At 40.7% G+C, this 8,936-nt stretch overlaps 1 protein-coding gene and 1 non-coding gene across 2 annotated transcripts in view; one reads left to right on the top strand and one right to left on the bottom strand.

Moving 5' to 3' along the window:
- LOC102311938 (zinc finger protein 135) overlaps positions 1-8,936 on the bottom strand; it is a 35,917-nt gene that overhangs the window by 4,396 nt on the left and 22,585 nt on the right. The window lies entirely within an intron of this gene.
- trnal-cag lies at positions 761-843 on the top strand. Its single transcript has one exon. It is a non-coding gene; the product is annotated as a tRNA-Leu (tRNA).

Below are 8,936 nucleotides of genomic sequence, written 5' to 3'. Positions count from 1 at the left end.
TGTATATATCTATCTACTTAGCACTTTTAATTCTTATTCTTATTTTTATTTTCATGTCTATTTAAGCGTAATTTATGACAGTATGTTTGCACTGAAGCACCGCAGCAATTTCCTAATGTTGTAAACCTGCTCAACATTTGGCAATAAAACCCTTTCTGATTCTGATTCTGATTAGCTTAACTCAAATTGTACAGGTTCAATTATTAGCTGGCTTTTTTGTTGTTCGTCAACTACGTAGTGTTACCACGACGAGCAAAACAGATTTCTCATGCTACATCAATATTAAATGAATAGTCACAATAGTTATCACTAGGTAAACGCTATAATCGTCTTATAAACAGTTTAAGACATTTAACTTCCGAGTCATCATAATTAAAATGGCATATTAATATTCACAGATCAAAACCTACATGCTTGACTGAAAAAGACTGAGGTACTTTGAGTAATAATAATCATAAATAATCCCTCGGTTACATAAAGCGCTAATGAAAACAGAAGGCTTGGGCTTGATATAATTTCATGTTATAGCATTAGAAATACGATCCAACAGCGACCCCTGTCTCCGACTCTCGAAAATTGGTTCAATTTCTAATCTGGCGAGCCTAAATTTCTGAGTAACACAAGCAAGAGTCATCGCCTGCATGAAGCTGTACTGTACATAAGCATCATTATTACAGCTATGAAACATACCAAACAATAGTAGATGGGTCGATGGACTCAGTCACAGTCAGAAGGGAATCTGATTTTAGGGTAACTCAACGTCAGGATGGCCGAGCGGTCTAAGGCGCTGCGTTCAGGTCGCAGTCTCCCCTGGAGGCGTGGGTTCGAATCCCACTTCTGACATCAGTTATTTTCTTGAACAACTGAGGTTCTGAAGACGATTTTCCTGTGAAATGCTCGTACACGGTCCATGATGAGGCAAACTTGCTCTCAAACCGCATGGAAATGTTGTGCTCTTATCCCCTTGAATGCTGGGAATTTGAAAACAGAAATTTTTAATTTGCAAGAGCTCTTAATCTACTAATACGAATCAACATTGCTATAAAACACTTGGCTGGAAAATATGAACCCATGAAATGTCAACAAGGAAAAGAAAGCTGTTTTTATTGTAATTATTTTTATGTTGTAAATACCATGACCATAACCAACAATAATAAAAATGTAATTAATAACAGAATTTCTAAGATGAATGTAGGCTATGCCGCAAAAGTGCTTCCTTAGAATACGTATGTTAGGTCACCCCATGAGCCATATGAATTGAATTAATGCACCAAAAGAAAGTTTAGCAGGAGCAGGCTTGTGTGGCACCGCGCCCTGTAAACTTCAGCGCACGATGTGACGCAGATGCAGTTTTGACTCATCACAACTTTTAAAACAAACTGTAAATGGGGGAAAGGCAGGGAATTCCTTCGAAACATAAAACAGGATCAATTTTGTGCTTATTACAGAGATAGATGTGCTTCACACATCAGATCCCGCCTGCCCTTTCCCCTCTGCTGGCGAAGCGGGAAATACTCCCTCGGTTCATGCGATTACACTCATTTCCACCAGCGCCGGGTAATTGCTTGAGTCAGCACAGAATCTCACGTAGATGTGATGAAGACACGCGTACAGAAGCGACGCGCTGAGTGACGCGAATGGGCATTGTGACTCAAATGCGCACTTATGTTCGCTCGTGTAAATGTGCTGGCTGAGCATTAAGCACACTGCGCGGTGCTTAAGCGGGCTGAAAGGCTGTGACTAAGTGAGCGTATAAACTGTTACTTTAACTCTCCTAAACTGATTTCTTCTCTCTCAGTCCCAGCAGCATGAGCCTGTGCAGCATCCTATTTATAGGACCCAGTATTGTGATCCATGTGATTAGGCTGACACAAAGCTAGAAGAGGAGATCCATGATTATTATCTCCAGACGTGGGTGGTGATATATACGCACACTGTGGGATTATTTTGACATGCTAAGCCGAGTTGTTGATTGCTTTTTAGTAACAGTGTGCTGGGTGAATTCACCAGTGTGAAAATCTAAGGCGGTTTAATACACTATGGTTTCTGATTTATGTGGATCTTTTTTTTAGGTCACTTATTTCAAAAAGATTTAAGTGAAATGTGATTTCTAGAACAGGCCAGCAGTTTATATACATCACCTGCCGACTGTAAGCTAAAACATTTAGCCGCAAAATACATTTTATTTGTTTAAATTATTTTATTTTAAATTTCATTTAGTGGTTTAAGCTTCATAGATATGACTTTTTCATCTCCCTGTCATGATATTAAAATGTTTTCTTATATGGACTCCTGTCAGAAAGAAAGCTTTCAGGCTGGACTCTGTGCAGCTAAGTACTCCCTGTGATTCTGTAACTTATAGCATAACTTTAAGTTATTGTTTTCTGTATGTTGCTTCAGTTCACTCAGGTTCTTTTAAAGCCCTGCCAAGGTTTTTCAGTCAGATTGAGGTCTGGACTTTGGGCCACTGCATCACCTTGATCCTTTTTCAGCCATTCTGTTGAAGATTTGCTGCTGTGCTTGAGGTTGGTGTTCTGCTGTATGACCCGGTTTCAGCCAACCGTTATCTTACAGACAGATTGGCCTCACATTAGACTCTAGAATACTTTAGTATACAGAGTTCATGGTTGAATCAGTGGTTGCAGGGCTCAAACCAAACCCAAATCATCACCCCTCCACCACGGTGTTTCTGCAGATATGCTGTCTTTGGTTTTCACCAGACGTGGTGCCCTGCATTAATGACAAAACATCTCCACATTGGCCTCATTTGTATATTTTTTTCAAGTCTTGTTGTTTGTTAAGATGCAACTTCAAAACCTAAGCTATGGCACCTTATGACGTTCTTTCTTTCCTTCTCTGAGAATTGCACAGTCTGAAGATTTTGTCATTTTGTTAACACACCTGAGTGCTCCAGTCCAGCAAAACCTCTACTTTTATACAAGTGCATTTAATTGGCACCACATGGCTGATATTTACCCTCTTAATTCCTATACAATACAATACAGTTTTATTATATAGCACATTTAAAAACACAAAGGCACACCAAAGTGCTTCACAATAATACAGAAAATCAACACAAATCAATTAAGAAAGTACAGATTGGGCACTAGCACCAGCACAGACGGAAAGGAGGCACTAATAGACCAGAAGAGTTAAGTAAAATAGGTATCGAACATCCAAAGGTGCAGCTGAAGCAAAGGCATGATCGCGTCTGGTCTTCAGCCTAAACTTAGGTTGGGCCAGGAGTAACTGACCTGATGATCTTAACGCTCGGCAAGGAGTGTACAGATTGAGGAGATCAGTGAGATAACTGGGCGCAATATTATTCAGAATTTTAAAAGTGAGTAGCAAAATCTTAAACTCAATGCGATATTTAACCAATGTGAATCAACAAGAGCTGGAGTGATATAATCTAATTTTCTAGCTCCAGTAAGAAGGTGAGCCGCAGCATTCGGAACAAGCTGTAGCCTACGAAGAGCGATGGCTTGGAGACCAAAGTAAAGAGAGTTACTACAGTCTAACCTGGAGGTTCCTTCCTATGGAAGGATTTACTTGGATTTTAGAGAACTCTAAAGCGTTCTTATTCACATGGCTCGAATTCATAAATACCAAACAAAGTCCTAAAATCATGAAAATAAATAATAAAATAATAATAGAAAATATTATTATTATTATTATTATTATATAAATAATAATAATAATTATTTTTATAAATAATAAAATAATAATTAAATAAAACATAAATAGCTTTTAAAAAATTCTCTTTATTCTTTCAAATATTAGGTCATTTATTAGGCTACAAACAAAGCGTTATATCCAGGACTGCTGCAGTTCAGGCTGAATTAATAAGGCCTGTGTACTTACAAATGATGACCAGCAGATGGTGATCAATGACAGCTTCCAAAATAATTCCCACCATTCTTTCTGGCCTTTTTCTTTAGAGAACTAAAGTACGACATACATAGACTGGCTAGAAAACACTGTAATGGTTTCTACTTTAAAACACACTTTTTTTTAAATCAAACATATAAACGAGAATGTCGTCTGTTTTTTGTTTCCACCATTTCCTGCAAGACAAGATCGCAAATTCTGATCTAAGGAATCCAATAATCCTCATCTGACCTTAAGTACCACTTTCTTTCTATTTGTTTGATACGATCCAGCCACTTTTACTGCTACGGCCGCTTCATACCTGTGCATATTGTTCGCAATAACCTTCAAGCTTGTCTGCATTCTTATCTTAAAAAGAACAAGCAATCATAGTTTGGTCCAGGATCTTGGCTCTGTGTAAACGCTGGAGGCTGGGGGCCGTTTGATGTTGTTATGGCTGGCTGGCTGCCGCCTCAGCACTACTGGATCTGCAGGCCCCTCTCATGTCCAAAGGTATTGTGTTGGCTGTTCTTTTGATTATATTATCAACAGAGAGAAAATTAAGACTCCCACTGGACATGAGTAAACAAACAAAAGTTTGTAGAGTCTGGTTCATCCAAAGAATGTCAGCTATTCAGACTGCTCTGAGGATATTGATGTCCAGTGTTGGGATTATCATGCCGAATATTATTCTTACTTGAAAATGTTATCAGTCCTTGGTTTGCGAGAGACATGAAAAGAAAATACTAAAGAGGGAAGGACAAGTATCCCAAACTTGAGATTGTTCATGTAAATGCATGCCGAACCCAGTTTTTTTAATCTCTTAAGCTGGAATGTGACAGCGAGGGGTGTTTGTTTTCAGATGAAATACATCAGTAATAACTGGATATGTCCTTGTGAAAATTTGACCGGGCGTATTTAGGTTCATCTCTTTGAAAAACTGTCGTGCAGATACCTTTTAAAATCGTACGTATTGATTGCGATTTAACTTGTGACAGGATTATATTATGCCTAGAGGATCACCTAATTATTTTCCCCCCAATCACCACGATATTGTTATCAAGCCAAACCAATGCTGAAAACTGCATTTGCTTTAGCGGCCACTTGAGGCCTCTTGTCCTTTCATATTAAATTAATTCACATAAAACACAGACTTAGCTTCTGGGTCTGACACGTGAAGCCAGCATGAAAGTGACTTAAACCATTCTTTTTACAGGCCACCAGGGGTGGTTGCAAAAAGACCTACAGTCCTATAGTATCTACAGGCAAACAGCCCTCTGCAAAGACATCTGTAACCACTTTACTGAGGAGTCATGCCCTCATTTTGGGTCATACTGCACAAAACATGAAGTTTATTTTGTAAAATTGGGGTATTCTAGGCATCAGAGATGAGGAACAACACGCCAGTGAACTTGTAGCTTCACATGTCATTGGTGTCACCTCATCAAAATGTGACCTGAGAACCAACTGGTGATGCCATGGTAACTAAATCCCTCTTTAATGCTGTGTATGGTTAAAATGGCAAATACAACAACTTTGAAAGGCATATTTATCATACTGTAAGCACGCCTATGGGTAATTTCACCAACAACATTCTTGACAAAGAATGCCACTTTCTGAGTCACTGTGAGTCACTCTGTCTGCAAACTGGTGACTCATTAGTTTTCTGTGGTTATTCTTGCGTGTAGAAAGTTTTCTGGACTTCTAGTATTTTTGTAGTCTGCAAATCAAGCTAGCTAGCACGCTCCGCCTTCCCATTTCACTGTAACTAACAATCGTAGTGTATCCTCGTCCTTAACGGGTGGGCTAACCTCAACAAAACCTTTCACAAGCATCATCACACATTATTAACATTTATACATTTTAAAAAGGATTTATTATAAATGCCAATTCTTTGGATTTCATGATTTTTTGAATATGGTGTTCCAACATGCAAAATGAAGCTGGCAAATGAGTCAACCATATGTTGACAACATGCAATTGCCATTAAGTCGGCCTGCTGGTGTTAGCATTTAGCTTCAAGTGCATTTGTGCTTAAGTAGTTTTATATTTGCAGGATTTTCAGTCTGTAAGAGTGGAAGTACAAATTGTGTGAAGTGCCACTTGTATCCCACAGCTCCTCCTTTTTCAGACTCTCCCTGGGATAGAGGCTCTATTTTCAGATTAGTTTTGTTGACCACCTGAGAACAAGGCCTTCCTCTGTGTCAAGCTGGTCAAGGAATGGGATAATTCAGGCCTGCAGATAATCCATCAGTTCCACTGATCCTTTGGTATTCTCCAAGTCACATAGGTAGAGCTGCTGAGGCATGTGTCTGTTCGTGTGTGCATTCATGCATATGTGAATTAGCGTTTAATTAGGTTTGTGAGCGCGTCCGTAACGACCGCTTTACTCGACCTTACTGAACCCTTTTCTGTCTCGGTGAATATATGTTTGTTTGTGTGGAGTTACCCACGTCACAAGTGATCGGCGGGAGAGCTGGGGATGAGGCTGCCTGTAACAGGAGCAGCGAGGCACTTGAAGGACCGTGCTGTTTGCAGGTCGACCAGCCGCAGCACACCCAGAGGAAATCTCATGTTCCTGCCAGCCTGCAAAAGTAAACAGATCTGTAACCACCGAGGGCTGGCACCAGGCCTGGGCCACCAGCGCTATAACTAAAGGAATGAATCACATAACACACACACACGTTCACGGCCTAAAATTAGAGTGCACGGCAAAGAGCGTATTCAGAATCCTCCACGCCGGTCCGGTCTTCTCACATTTCGTGCGTAAAATCAATCGCCCTAATTTGAAAAACAATGATTTTTGTCAGCTTGAACTTCTGTGCAACCACAGCACACTCCCTCTGTGACATGATCCACATGCTCTCCATAAGCTGTGAAGTGTATTCACCCAGTTTTAAACGCATCTGCCCGGAAAAAACTCCTGCTTCATTCAATATTGCAGATAACATCTTTCAGCTACAAAGCTTTGAAACCTCCCCTCCCTTTTATGTTCCCTTTCCCTCTCTGTTTCCCTCTCCCTGCTTTCTCCTCTGTCTACACATCTGCGGTTATTTATCTGTTATTCTGTGGGAGCAATGTGGTCAACATGTGTCTGGCTTCCCTCCACACAGCACTCATCTGTAGTCAACTTAGGAGTCACTGGACGACCATAGTAGATCTACCAAACTCTAAGTAGATACTCTCCATGGAGATGGAGACTGATTTTTATATGTTTTTCTAAAGCATGTAGACATGACAGTAAATCTTTCTGCAATGGGGGCCCACTTTTAAACCAATATTCTTTTGTTTCTTGGGTGAATGTGGGCAGTAAATGAAGGTTAGCCAACATGACCTACGGGAATTAGGGCATCTGAAAGGAGTATTTGGCTTGCCTAAGCCTATGGATTTGCATTAACCTGACCTTTAAACTTTTAATCTCAATGTTATTTAATCCTCTGGAAAGAGTATAGCCTCAGACAATGTTATGGTACGAGTAGGTCAACCTAGGCCACAGCAGAGATGGCTGACATTGATGGCGGCTGTCAGCTAAGGCATGCAATGGCTTAAGAGGTTAAATTCATGTGTTTAAGCAGGTATATTTTTCTAATTGGTTAATCAGAAAACTAGCTCATTGTATGCACTTAGTGTGGTTGAGTAGAGCCTCTACACAGTCTGATGTCTTTTGCTGACATCCAACTTCAGGAGGCTGTGGCTCAGGAGTTTGAGCAGGTTGTCCACTAGTTGAACAGTTGAAGGTTCGACTGCCAGCTCCTCCTGTCTGCAAGGTGAAGAATCCTTGGGCATGATATACGAGATGCCCCCAGATGCATTTGATCGAGTGTAAATGGGTGAACTTTTCTAGTAAGAAAATGCTCTGTGTGCTCAAATAAAGCGGAAAAGTGCTATATAAGTACCACACTATTTACCCACTTTCTGGAACATCAGTTTAAAGGATTTTCTAGCCAAAAACCACCATCAAGCTCTTTCTCTCTCTGTCTTGTAAAGTCTTTCAACTTTGGGCCCAAACCACAATTGATAAATCAGATTCGTGAATTATGCCTCACCCTCGTGAATCACAACTAGGACGGCTACAACATGTTTGTAAATCGTGACCCATGCGTGGCTCGATGAAGCTGTGGCTGATTGTTTGGAAGTCTTAGAGAAAATGTTAGTATGACTTTTGACTTGTAGACGTGAAGTCAACTCTTGAGGCAGACCACTGTTACACTGAGAACAAGCAAACACAATCAACAGAGTAGGCTGATGAAATGTTGGACTGTGATGGTGCAAGCAGTGCCTCTTTGCTAACATGCTAGCAAGGTGCTTCACTCAGTATGTACTTGGTGACGGAGTTGGGGAAATTGGGTCCAAATCAAATATAGTGCCCAGTCGCTGCCCAGTTCATTATCTATATCTGTTTAACTGCTGGGGAATGCAGATATCTTATGAGCCAGTCACGTTGCAGCAACTCGATGCATTTAGGTCAAGGTGACCTGCTGAAGTTAAAACTCAGCATCAGAATGGGAGAGAAAAATGATTCAACTGACATGGTTGCTGGTGACAAGTGGGTTGGTCTGTTTCACAAACTGTTGATATACAGTGATTTCTCCACACAATCATCTCTAGAGTTTCCACACAATGGTCCCCTCCAAAATATCCAGTGGGCATCAGTTTTCTGGGTGAAATGTCTTGTTGATGCCAGAGGTCACAGGAGGACAGAAGGTAACAGTAAGTCAAATGACCAAATGTTACTACCAAGGCTGTGGTTCCCAAACTTTTTTTGCTAGGCCCCCCTTTGTATTACAAGAAAAATGTTCGCACCCGTGCAGGTGAAGCCAAAGGGAAGATATGCTTCACCATATTTTCTAGTCTTTGGCTTGGAAGGAAGTTGGTTTGGAAACAAATTTGGCGATGCTTCATCTCCTGCTTTGCGTTTGTGTGTGACCCCGTCAAAAACCTGTCCATTATGCTAGCAGTGTCCAAGCGCTCTTTTTTTTTCTTTTCATACCACGCCCCCCCCAAACTTTGGGAACCTCTGCTACCAAGGTATGCAGAAGAGCATGTCTGAACACACAACGTGTCGA

The sequence above is a fragment of the Haplochromis burtoni genome, unplaced genomic scaffold (genome assembly GCF_018398535.1).
Source record: "Haplochromis burtoni strain Fernald_Lab_line unplaced genomic scaffold, NCSU_Asbu1 Contig_22, whole genome shotgun sequence".
NCBI classification, from domain to species: domain Eukaryota; kingdom Metazoa; phylum Chordata; class Actinopteri; order Cichliformes; family Cichlidae; genus Haplochromis; species Haplochromis burtoni.
This window is presented reverse-complemented; position numbering and strand designations above follow the sequence as displayed.